Here is a 13671-nt window from a genome sequence, read left to right on the forward strand (position 1 = left end):
TAAGCACTGAGACAAACACAGGACAGTTTGGACACAGTTTCTGTCTCTTCTGGGGCTCACAGTCTAAGGAGAGAGAACATGTACTAAATCTCCATTTTACAGATAAGGAAACTGAGGCACAGAGAAGTTAAGTAACTTGTCCATGGTCACAAAGCAGGCAAGAAGCAGAGATGGGATTAGAACCCAGGTCCTCGGACTCCCAGGCCTGTGCTGTCCACCAGAAACAGTGAAAAATACAAAAATAAAAGGTGTGGGATAAAACACACCGATGAATACTAAAAGGGAACAGTATTGAAGCCTCCTTCACCTTTTTAATGGTATTGTTATGTGCCTACTATGTGCCAAGCACTGTTTTAAGTACTGGGGTTGATACAAGGTCATCCAGTTGGACACAATCCCAGTCCCACATAGGGCTCATAGTCTAAGTAATCAATCAATCATATTTATTGAGCACTTACCTTGTGCAGAGCACTGAACTATGCGCTTGGGAGAGTGCAACACAATATAACAGACACATTCCCTGCCCACAACAAGCTTACAGTCTTAGAGATGGAAAACAGGGATTGAATCCCCATTTTACAGTAAGGAAAACTTAGGCACAGAGAAGTTAAGTGACTTCCCCAAGATCACTCAGCAGAGAACTGGCAGAAAGGGGACTAGAACCCAGGATCAGCCCATGCTGCTCCTTGAACAGCTGCCAAACGTGATATCCATTGGGAAAGCGGGCCGCTCCCAGCTCCTGATTGGGGCCCGGGGGGCGGAGGTGGAGTGGAGTGGTATTCCAAGGAAGAGGACAGGTCAGGGTGGGGACAAATTTCTTTGATCAGGGAAGGGGTGAGAGGAATGTAGCTGACAGGAGCGCTAGCTGTCATTGTTCTGTCAGGGGGCCCTGTAATGCCCTCCTCACCCCCACAACCTGACACAGCCCTGACTGACAACTTGTCTTTCTCACCGCCGACCACTCACCCAAGTCCTGCCTCTGGCCTGGAATGCCTTCCCTCCTCAAATTCATTCATTCGGTCGTATTTATTGAGCGCATACCGTGTGCAGAGCCCTGTACTAAGCGCTTGGAAAGTACAATTTGGCAACGGAGACAATCCCTAACCAACAACGGGCTCACAGTCTAGAAGGAGTAGACAGGCATCAATACCATCAAATCTGACAGACAATGCCTCTCCCGCGCTTCAAAGCCTTACTGAAGGCGCATCTCCTCCAAGAGGCCTTCCGTGACTAAGCCTTCCTTTCCTCTTCTCCCACTTCCTTCTGCATCGCCCCAACTTGCTCCCCCCTCCCAGCCCCATTTATGTACATAACCTCTAATTTATTCATTTATATTAATATCTGTCTCTCCCTCTGGACCGTAAGCCCATTGTGGACAGGGAACGTGTCTGTTTACCGTGTTTGTTTCTCAAGAGCTTAGTACAGTGCTCTGCACCAGTAGATACGAATGAATGAAACGGTGAACCGGTGGAGGCCGCGTCTCTCCCATCATCTTCTTTCGTTCAGAGCACTACTCAACCGGGCAGTGAGGAAAACAAAGTGGAGACGGGCAGATTAGGCTCCTGCCCTCAAAAAGCTCCCCTTCTAAATGATGGCACAGAGGAAAGAGAGGCGCATTACAGGCTCACTGTCCGGGAAGCTACTTCACCCAGTCTTGGGCCTTTTAAGTCTCCCGATTTTACCTCTAGACCGTAACCTCCTTGTGGGCAGGACACATTTCTACCGACTTTGTTATTATATCATGCCCTCCCAAGCATTTAATACTGTGCTCTGCACCAAGAAAGAGCTCAATACATACCACTGATTTCCATCTTCATCCCTAACTGCCCTCTAGTAGCTCACGATGAACTATACCTGTGCCTCAGTTTTCCTCCTCTTTAAAATGGCAATTAAATACCTGCTTTCCCTCCTCCTTAGACTGTCCCTTGGAGAGGGAACTATGTCTGATCTGACTGTGTTTTATCAACCCCAGCACTTAATATATAGGGTTTAGCACATAGTAAGCATTTAATACCTTGATTATTCTTAAATCCATGAATTCCTCTGAAACCCTCTGGGATTTGTTGCATTTTTGACTCCCACAGTCTTCTGTGGGAATGAAATACAGTGCTCTTACCCCCAGTCCTTGCTAGGGGGAAGAAGTGTTTTCTTGTGTAAAAGCAGCATGGCCTAGTGGATAGAGCCCAGGCCTGGGAGTCAGAGGGCCTGGATTCTAATCCTGACTCCACCACACATCTGTTGTGTGCCCACACATCTGTGTGAACTTGGGCCAGTCTCTTCACTTACCTGGGCCTCAGTTCCCTCACCGGCAAAATGAGGATTCAATACCTGTTCCCCCTCCAATTTAGACTGTGAGCCCCATGTGGGACCTCATTATCATGTACCTACCCCAACGATTGGTACAGTACTTGGCACATAGCAACTTACCAAATACCACTATTATCATTTTGTGTGTGTGTTTTGAACCGACTACCCTCAGGCTTTTGGTGGGTGATGTTTTTTGGCGGGGTTTTGGAAAATACAAATTTCTTTTCACCCTGCTCATGCTCTTCTGTAAACTTCTACTATGGCCTTGCTCAGCCTGCATCTTTCCACAAAGAAGAGCTCTAAATGAAGCATACCCAGAACCCCAAATGACTCCCAAACCACTAGATTTCCACTGTACCTGGAATATCTCCAAAACCAGCTTCCACCAAGCGTCTAAACCACAGCCTCTTCTTACTCAGACAAAAGAGCAAATCTCACTCTCACTGCTGGAGAAAACTTCCCCAATTTCTTCCGGCTCAAGAAAAAGGACTTGGAATGTAAAACCCTGGCATTTTTGCATGCCTATATACACTCTGAGATCCACAAAGTTTGGATTTCCAAACAAAACACCTCTGATCAGATGTGCTCTGCCTCTGGCTTATTTGTCTGTTTAGTTTGTTTGATGACTTATCGTAATCCCTCTCTGCCTCTATGTTTGCCTATTTCACATAAGATTGCTTGCTTACTGTTATTTATTGCACCTGTTGAGTGCTTACTTCTTGCAGAGTGCTGGGAGAGGTGAGAGGGTGAAAATTTAGACACATCCTGGCCCCAAAGGGGGCCAAGTATAAAAGAAGGCCAAGTCACACAAGGGACCTTGGATTTCCACTCCCTGCTGATACACAAACAGATAAACCCAATGCATTCTGAAAATAGCCAGTTTGACAGAGCGTTTGCTTTGGGGAACGCCAGTGAGCCATATGCCACTAAAGCCGGCAATGGGCGGTCAAGTGAAGGGGATTGTGGAAGAAAGGTAAAGGGGATTTACCCTTCTTTTTTTTTATGTTATTTAAGCACTTACTATGTGCCAGGCACTTTTCTAAGCACTGGGGTAGATACAAGGTAATTGGGTGGGATGCATTCCACATCCCACATAGGGCTCACAGTCTTAATCCCCATCTTCCAGATGAGGTAACTGAGGCATGGAGAAGTGAAGTGACTTGCCCAATGTCACAAAGCAGACAGGTGACAGAGCCGGGACTACAACCCAGGTCCTTCTGACTCCCAGGTCTGGGCTCCATCCACTAGGCCACGCTGCTACGTGAGAGGTTTATTCCCATTTCCCCGCTCCGACCCACCATCTCAAGTCTCGGCTTCGGACACGAAACTTTCCAAGAGCCACAGACACCAAACCAACTTTGCTCCTCTCGCGCTAACCTTCTCGCTGAGCCTCCATCTCGCCTATCTTGCCACCGACCCATAGCCCATGTCCTGCCTCTGGCCTGGAATGCTATTCCTCCTCAAATCCAACAATTCCTCTCCCCACTTCAAAGCTTTATTGAAGGCACATCTCCTCCAAGAGGAACTCCTAGATTAGGCACCCCCTTACCTCTTCTTCCATTCCCATCTGTATCACCCTGACTCGATCCCTTTACTTTCCCCCCCACACCCCAGCCCCACAGCACTTACGTATATTTCATCATTTATTTATTTGTATTGATGCAGCACAGCACAGTGGATAGAAGATGGGCTTGGGAGTCAGAAGGTCATGAGTTCTAATCCCAGCTCCGCCTCTTGACTGCTGTGTGACCTTGGGCAAGTCACTTTACTTCTCTGGGCCCTCATCTGTAAAACGGGGATTGAGACTGTGAACCCCACAAGGGACAGGGACTGTTTCTTGTAATAATGTTGGTATTTGTTAAGCGTTTACTATGTGCAGAGCACTGTTCTAAGCGCTGGGGGAGATACCGGGTAATCAGGTTGTCCCACGTGAGGCTCACAGTTAATCCCCATTTTACAGATGAGGTAACTGAGGCACAGAGAAGTTAAGTGACTTGCCCACAGTCACACAGCTGACAAGTGGCAGAGTCGGGAGTCGAACCCACCCCAGTGCTTAGTACAGTGCCGGGCACACAGTAAGTGTTTAATAAATACCACAATTTTCTCCCCCCTCTAGACTGTAAGCTCGTTGTGGACAGGGGATGTATCCGTTTATTGTATTGTACTCTCCAAAGCACTTAGTACAGTACTCTGCACATAGTAAGCGCTCAATAAATATGACTGAATGAATGAATGAATGAATTGCCCATATTAGCCCTTTATGCCTTCCGCTCAATTCAATCAGCTTTAAGCCCAATCTGCAAATTTATCTCAAGTTCGAACTTGTTGTAATGTACTCTCCCAAGTGTCTAATACAGTGTTCCGCATAGAGTAAGCACACGATAAAGACCATTGACTGACTGATCTAGTTGCCCTTAGCCATTCTGCAGACTTTTTTTTTAATGGTGTTTCTTAAGTACTTATTACTTGCCAGGCACTGAACTAAGCACTGCGGTAGATACAAACTAATCAGTTTGGATTATAGTAGTAGGTCCCCATTTTACAGAGAAGCAGCGTGGCTCAGCGGAAAGAGCCCGGGCTTGGGAGTCAGAGGTCATGAGTTTGATTCCCGGCTCTGCCACTTGTCAGCTGTGTGACTTTGGGCAAGTCACTTCACTTCTCTGGGCCTCAGTTACCTCATCTGTAAAATGGGGATTAACTGTGAGCCTCACGTGGGACAACCCGATTACCCTGTATCTACCCCAGCGCTTAGAACAGTGCTCTGCACATAGTAAGCGCCTAACAGATACCAACATTATTATTATATTACAGATGAGGAAACTGAGGCCCAGAGAAGTAAAGTGACTTGCCCAAGGCCACACGGCAGACAAGTGGTGGAGCCAAGATTAGAACCCAGATCCTCCTGACACCCAGGCCGTGGTCTCTGCACTAAGCCATGCCGTTGACTGGACTATGCTTTCAAATTCATTCATTCAATCGTATTTATTGAGCGCTGTACTAAGCACTTCGGAGCGTACAACATAACAGACACATTCCTGCCCAGAACAAGCTCATAGTCTAGAGGGGGAGACAGACATTCATATAGAGTAAAATAACGAACACTATCAATCCTCAATGGGAGATAAATGAAAGCTCCTTTAAAAGGTACAAAAAACCTAATTTCAAAGAAGAGAAGCTACACGTATTGAATAACTTACTCAACACCGGGGGACATAAACAGCATTTATGGTGAAAGTTTTATATCACTAATAAATTCAGACTCCTTAAGGATAGGAATTTATCCTCAGACTGGTTAGAGCCAGGGTTTTCAGCCTCTGTTTAGAAAGTAGGAAGGGGTGGCTACTTTAAGCCCTTCAGCTAAAGCTTTAAGACAACTAAATATATAAATAGATCTCCCTTTCTATATGAACATCTAGGTTCAAAGATGGTCACATTTGGGCGGGGGAGGTGTGGCTGAAAAAGGCAGTGTCTTTGGACCACAATCTCAACCCCGCTGTGCCAAAACAAATATTGTCCTAGGTTTGTTCATTGGTCCATTCATTAATTCATTTAATTGCATTTATTGAGCACTTTCTGTGTGCAGAGCGTTTGGGAGAGTACAATATAATGATAAACAGATACATTCCCTGCCCACAACAAGCTTAGAGTAAAGGCTGTTTTTGACCACACTTGGTAGTGTTTTCACTTTTACCTCTAATTCATTCCATCGTATTTATCGAATGCTTACTGCGTGCAGAGCACTGTACTAAAAGGAGAGTACAATACAACAATACACAGACATATTCCTTGCCACAATGAGTTTACGTGGTCCTTACGAAGTTTCTGCACAGAGAGAGGTGCTTCTTTCTTGACTTCAGTATGCCACGCTGGTCTCTCTGTGGCAACTGAGGTACAGTGTGGCCTAAGGGAAAGACCTCGGGCGTGGAAATCAGAGGAGCCGGGTTCGTATCCCAGTTCGACACTTGCCTCTTCGGTGAACTTAGGCAAATCGCTTCACTTCTCTGTGCCTCAGTTATCTCATCTGCATAATGGAGATTAAAACTGAGCGCCCCATGTGGGGCATGGACTTTGTCCAACCTGACTAGCTCGTACCTTTCCCAGTGCTTAGCACAGTGCTCGGCATGTAATAAGTGCTCAACAAATAACATTTACAAACAAAACAAAACTGACTCCCTGTTTTCAGCCGAGATGAGTGAAGTCTTTGTTTTACCATTTCCTCCGTTCTGGTTTTCGAGATTCAGCTCACCAAACCGCAGCTGCACGGGTGTCCTGGTGTCATCCGCTCTCCTCACGTGAATCACCCAGCGCAGCCGGACTACGGGCAATGTGGCTAAAGGCCTAAGAGCCGGGCTTGATTGTTTGTGAGCCCATATTGTCATCTGATGGTCAGTATTGGCCCATAAGAGTGAGAGGCAGTGTTTGCCTAGTGGCTACAGCACAGGCCTGGGAGTCCTAAGGCCATGGGTTCTTATCCCAGCCCTTGCCACTTGTCTGCTATGTGACCTTGGACAAGCCACTTCACTTCTTAGTGCCTCAGTTCCCTCATCCACAAAATGGGGATTAAGACTGTAAACCCCATGTGGAACTGGGACTGTGTCTAATCTGATATGTCTGCATCCACTCCAGCGCTTAGTATAGGATCTGTCATAGAATAAGCGCTTAACAAATACCATATTTATTATTATTATGTGACACTGATGGAGCCACTAACAGAGTCATCTTTGCTGTTTGTCGGGGGGTACAAGGTTGCAGGCATTGAAAAGGACTATAGCTGTGGATACCTTCTCTTTATGGTATTTCTTAAGTGCTTACTTCCGTGGCTCGGTGGAAAGAGTGCGGACTTGGGAGTCAGAGGTCATGGCTTCGAATCCCAGCTCTGCCACTTGTCAGCTGTGTGACTGTGGGCAAGTCACTTAACTTCTCTGTGCCTCAGTTCCCTCATCTGTAAAATGGGGATGAAGACTGTGAGCCTCACGTGGGACAACCTGATTACCCTGTATCTACCCCAGAGCTTAGAACAGTGCTCTGCACATAGTAAGCGCTTAACAAATACCAACATCATTATTATTATTATTATTATTACCAGGCACTGTACTAACCGCTGGGGTAGATACCAGTTAATCAGGTTGGGCATGTTCCATGTCCCACAATCTTAATCCCCATTTTACAGATGAGGTAACTGAGGCCCAGAGAGGTGAAGTGACTTGCCCAAAGCCACACAGAGACTAGTGGCGGGACCGGGATTGGAATGCATGACCTTCTGACTCCCTGGCGGGTGCTCTATCCACTACGCCATAATGCTGCTCATTTGTGGTACTTACCACAAATACCAAGAGCCCCAGGTTAAGGGTGAAGTCTGGCAAGGCCCCAGAGCAAATAGGACCATGACAAAAATGGAACCCATATCGACAAGTACAGAGGCTCAGGGTCATGCAAGTATGACATCTCTGTCCTGGGGGAGCTCAGAAAGCTAAGGAAAATAGCGATTTAATGATTCAAATGCCTGCAAGAATTACCTCCACTCTTGCCAAAAGGCAGAACATGAAATTTGGCCAGAATATGTGTTTGCCCTAAACTTTCCAGCAACAACATGGAGACAGAACTCGGGCGATGATCTTCCAATGACATGAGCCTGTCTGAGAGCCCGGACCAGGGAGTCGGGGGAGCTGGGTGCTAATCTTGACTCTAACACCTGCCTGCTGTGTAACCTAGGGAAAGTCATTTAACTTCCCAGGCCTCAGGTTTCCTCATCTGTAAAATGGGGAGTAAATACCTGACAGATTGTTCGCTCCTTGAAGGCAGGGATCATATCTGTTTATTAGGTTGTACTCTCCCAAACACTCAGTAATAATAATTGTGGTACCTGTTCAGCATTTACTTGATGTCAAGCACTGTACAAAGCACTGGGCTAGATAAAAGATGACCAGATCCGATGTGAGGCTCATAGTTTAAGTAGGAGGGACAAGGAAAGACCATGGGCCTGGGAGTTAGCGAACCTGGGTTCTAATCCTGGCTCTGCCACTTATCTGCTGTGTGGCCTTGGGCAAATCACTTCATTTCTCTGTGCCTCAGTTACCTCATCTGTAAAAATGGGGATTAAGACCGTGAGCCGTATGTGGGACAGGGACTGTGTCCAACCCGATTATGTAACTACTCCAGCGCTTAGTACAATGCTTGACACATAGTAAGTGCTTAACAAATACTACATTATTATTACTGTTACTAATTTCAGGTATTGCACCCCCCTTTTGCAGATGAAGGAAGTGAGGCACAGAAAAGTAATAATAATAATGTTGGTATTTGTTAAGTGCTTACTATGTGCAGAGCACAGTACTAAGCGCTGGGGTAGATACAGGATAATCAGGTTGTCCCACGTGAGGCTCACAGTCTTAATCCTCATTTTACAGATGAGGGATCTGAGGCCCAGAGAAGTGAAGTGACTTGCTCACAGTCACACATCTGACTAGTGGCGGAGCCGGGATTCAAACCCATGACCTCTGACTCCCAAGCCCGAGCTCTTTCCACTGAGCCATGCTGCTTGACTTGCCCGGGGTCACACCACAGGTAAGTGGCAGATCCAAGAATAGAACCCAGGTCCTCTGATTCTCAGGTCAGTGCATTTCCCACTAGGCCACACTGCTTTTCTTTCTTTCTTTTTTCCTTTCTCTCTCTCTCCCCCTTCCCCCTGCCCCAGTGCACACAGTAGATGCTCAACAAATACCACTGATGGATTCCCTGATGGGAGTCTTGAAGGAGAGACTGATGCCAATCATGTAGAGCCTGTGAAAGTTCTTATAGACACCCAAATATTCTTTCTCTGAGCTTAATACAGTGCTCTGCACACAGTAAGAGCTTAATAGATACCAATTCTATGGAGCACAGTCATTTTTTGAGCCAACAGGGTAGGATCACCGCCAATCCCCTCGAGACTTGAGGCAGCTCATTCATTCCTTCAGTTGTATTTATTGAGCGCTTACTGTGTGCAGAGCACTGTCCTAGGCACTTGGGAGAGTACAATAAAACTATAAACAGACACATTCCAGTTGATTTCAACTGGCATTTCAGGCCCAGCTCCATCCATTCAGTCCCTGATGGTGAGGCTGGTGAAGGCACTTGTCAAACCCCTTTCCATATGAAAACCGAACATCTTACCATGTCTTTAGCACTGGAGCAGATACAGGACAATTGTATCAGTCACCAGCCCTTCAATCAGTGGTACTTATTGAGTGCTTACTGTGGGCAGAGCACTCTACTACGTGCTTAGGAGAGTAGGATTTAACAGAGTCGGTAGACGTGTTACCAGTCCACAGAACGCTTAGAGTCTAGAGGGGGAGACAGCCATTAATATCAATATATTATGGATACATCCCTGTCCTTGTCCCTTCTGGGGTTCCTGATCTAAGAGGCAGGGGGAGTCAAGCACACTGGTCTTCAATCAATGCTATTTATTGAGCGTTAATTTTTGTGCAGAGCATTGCATTAAATGCTCGGGGGAGTACAGTACAACAGTCAGTAGGCATGTTCCCTGTTCACAATGAGCTTACAGTCATCCACAATAATGACGATGAGAATGATGATGATAATAAAGGCATTTGTAATGTGCTTCCTATGCTCCAGGCACCACACCAAGCACTGAAATAGACTGGACACAGTCCCTGTCCCACATGAAGCTCACAACCTAAGAAGGAGGGTATTTCACCCCCATTTTACAGATGGGGAAACTGTGGCACACAGAAGTGATGTGACCTGCCCCAGGGCACACTGCAGGCAAGTGGCAGAGCTGGGATTAGAATCAGGTCTTCTGATTTCCAGGCCTGTGCTCTTTTCACTAGGCCATGTTGCTTCTCAAGAGATTTCTCTCTATAAACAAGATTTCCTCAACCGTTATTTATAGCTCATTGTGCCAAGGCCAAATATTTTTCCAGCACCCGGTTATCCACAAAGAGAAAAAGGGCACAATCAGGCCCGTTCCTCTCGAAAGCTGATTCTTTAATCACTGTTTCTCAGAGGAAACAGCTGCGGGCAAATACTAATCTCAAGCAACACAAAAAAAGCCATTGAGAGGCAGAAGTCCAAATCCAGAACCCTTCCTTCAAGGCTCTTTTAATAATAATATAATAATGATAATAATGACGGTACTTGCTAAGCACTTACTATGTGCCAACCACTATTCTAAGCACTGGGATAGAGACAAGGTCACCGGGTCATCCCACGTGGGACTCACAGTCTTAATCCCCATTTTACAGATGAGGTAACTGAGGCACAGAGAAGTGAAGTGACTTGCCCACAGTCACACAGCTGACAAGTGGCGGAGACGGGATTAGAACCCTTGACTTCTGATTCCACAGCCCATGCTCTTTCCACTAAGCCACGCTGGTCTCTTACTAGGTGGAGTCTTTATCTCTGTGCTCTACCCACTACACCAGCAGCTTCTCAGCTCTATCCTTTAGGCCTGCTTCTTTTCCTAAATACCCTGAACTTATCTGGAGCTTTTACTTTCTAAAATGCTTTCACATTACTAGCCACTCAGTTGTATTTATTGAGAGTTTACTGCGTACTAAGCATTGTTAATAATAATATTAATTCAATAGTATTTATTTATTCAATAGTATTTATTGAGCGCTTACTATGTGCCGAGCGCTGTACTAAGCGCTTCTTGGAACGAACAAGTCGGCAACAGATAGAGACAGTCCCTGCCGTAATCCCAAGTAATATAACACGTAATATAACAATAAGCATTGTTAATAATAATATTCATTCAATAGCATTTATTCAATAGTATTTATTGAGCGCTTACTATGTGCAGAGCACTGTACTAAGCGCTTCTTGGAATGAACAAGTCGGCAGCAGATAGAGACAGTCCCATGCCGTAATAATGTTGGTATTTGTTAAGCGCTTACTACGTGCAGAGCACTGTTCTAAGCGCTGGGGTAGATACAGGGGAATCAGGTTGTCCCCCGTGGGGCTCACAGTCTTCATCCCCATTTTACAGATGAGGGAACTGAGGCACAGAGAAGTGAAGTGACTTGCCCACAGTCACCCAGCTGACAAGTGGCAGAGTCGGGCACTGTTCTAAGCGACGGGGAAAGTACGCTCTAACAGAGTTGGTTACCGATCTCACTATTGTCTGTTTTAATAATAATGATAAGAAGAAGAACTGCGGTATGTTAAGCACTTGCTTATGTGCCAGGCACTGTACTAAGCACAGGGGTAGATACAAGCTAATCAGGTTGGACACAGTCCCTATCCCACATTGGGCTCACAGTCTCAAACCCCATTTTACAGCTGGGGTAACTGAGGCACAGAGAAGTGAAGCGACTTGCCCGAGGTCCCTCAGGAAACAAGTGGAGGAGCAGGGATCAGACCCCATGACCTTCTGGTTCCCAGGCCCGTGCTCTAACCACAACGCCAAGCTGCCTCTTTTGAGACCGCAAAAAGAAGCTGGTAGTTGTAGAAGGAGACAGAAGTTTGAAAACGTCACAGAAAAATGAGGAAAATGGAGAAAACATTACCGGCCTGTCTTTCACGGTCTGACTTAACCCTCGGGGCAGAAACACTGGAGGAAGCCTAACCCAGGGCTAATAGCAGCTGCAAACTGTTTTGGCTTGCAGCGTGTTCCTGTGCAAATCGATCGTTTGGACACATTTTCCAGGGATAAAAGGTCATGAAAGTAGAGAATTGGAAACGCTCAAATATGGGGGAAGGAAATTTACTAGCGGTTATCACGGCTATACAGACTTCATTGTGTCTGAATTACACGCTGTTTACACACAAAGATGAGGTTGCAGTTTCTGCCCTTGCCCTAAAGGACAGCTCCGGAGAAAACAGACCAGATCCCGAAATCCTGCTTCAATAATGACTGTGGTACTGGTTCAGGACTTACTATGTGCCAGGCACTGTTCTAAACGCTGGGCTGTGGATACGAGCTAATCGGGTTGGACCCAATCCCTGTAGGGCTTGCAATCTTAATCCCCATTTTACAGATGAGGGACCCGAGGTTCGGAGAAGCGAAGCGATTTGCCCAAGGTCACACGGCCGACAAGTGGAGGATCTGGGATGAGAATCCTGGTCCTTCTGATTCCCAGGCTCTATCCACTAAGCCGCCCTGCTTCAAAATCCTTCTCACAGCAGGAGCTCTAAAGATCAAATCTTTCCTGAGCAGAGCTTGTTACGGGCAGGGAACGTGTCTGCTAATTCTGTTGTATTGGACTCTCCTGACCTCTTGCCCTCTTGTCTAGTGGGACAGACGGACCCTAAAGTATTACAGAGAGCAGAAAGTAAGAGAGGATAAAAAGATAGATATCGGGATCAGATCTTTTGCTCCGGTGTACTCTCGCAAGCATTAATACAGTGTTTTGTACACAGGAAGCCTTTCTTTATGCCCCCTCAGGATTGCACCTGGAGAGTTTCCAGTACTCTACCAGTCTCAGCTACGGGAGGAAGAGTTAAGCAGAGGATAACCATTCCATTCCTAGCTTGGGTAGTGGCTAGTGAGTGGAAGGCAATCTGCTACAAGGCAAAAAACCCCCTTTGCCGGGCAGCAGCGGCACGGGAGAGAGTCGAGGAAGGAGACTCAAGTTTACGGTGCGGAAGACGGCAGTGGTCAACCACCTCCGGACTGTCAGCGAGAAAACTCTCTGGATCCACTACCGGAACGACTACAGGAGGAGGTGGGGCGTTCTGGGAGAGATGCATCCATGGACGCTATGGGTCGGAAACGACTCGACAGCATAAGGCAAGACAAGCCTCCTTACAAATAAATACAAGTATTTATGTGTACTGATGTCTGTCTTCCCCCATCTGGACTGTGAGCTCACCGTGGACAAGGAATGTCACTGTTTATTGTTGTATTGTACTCTCCCAGTGTTCTCTACATGGTAAGGGCCGAATTCATTCATTCAATCGTATTTATGGAGCGCTTACATTGTGCGGAGCACCGTGCTGAGCGCTTGGAAAGTACAATTCGGCAACAGAGACAATCCCTACCCAACAACGGGCTCGCAGCCTAGACGGGGGAGACAGACAACAAAACAAGTAGACAGGCATCAATGCCATCAAAATAAATACGACTGAATGAATAAATGACCGTCTCCCAATGCCTGCCTCGGAGTCCGGAGGGACGGACAGAGAGAGTGCGCGTGGCTCAGCATCAAGCCACTGTCTCTAAGGCACAAACTGTCCAGCACAGGTTCTGCTGGCAGTGGCAGGACACGCCTACCCCCTGGGGCCTGAGGAATGCTAAATCAAATGACCAAGGGACAGAAAACGCACCAGGCTAGATTTTCATGAACCAGAAGTACCAGGGGATTTTTGGCCAAAGACCCTTCCGCCCACAAACCGGGAGTGTAAAACAAACTGGTGGAC

General features: G+C 46.6%; 1 protein-coding gene and 1 non-coding gene across 4 annotated transcripts in view; one reads left to right on the plus strand and one right to left on the minus strand.

The window, feature by feature from the left end:
• Positions 1–13671, minus strand: part of NCOA7 (nuclear receptor coactivator 7) — a 125001-nt gene that overhangs the window by 81382 nt on the left and 29948 nt on the right. The window lies entirely within an intron of this gene.
• On the plus strand, positions 12688–12824 carry LOC114809514. The gene has a single exon (XR_003757293.1). It is a non-coding gene; the product is annotated as a small nucleolar RNA SNORA7 (small nucleolar RNA).

Source organism: Ornithorhynchus anatinus, chromosome 2 (genome assembly GCF_004115215.2).
Source record: "Ornithorhynchus anatinus isolate Pmale09 chromosome 2, mOrnAna1.pri.v4, whole genome shotgun sequence".
NCBI lineage: Eukaryota > Metazoa > Chordata > Mammalia > Monotremata > Ornithorhynchidae > Ornithorhynchus > Ornithorhynchus anatinus.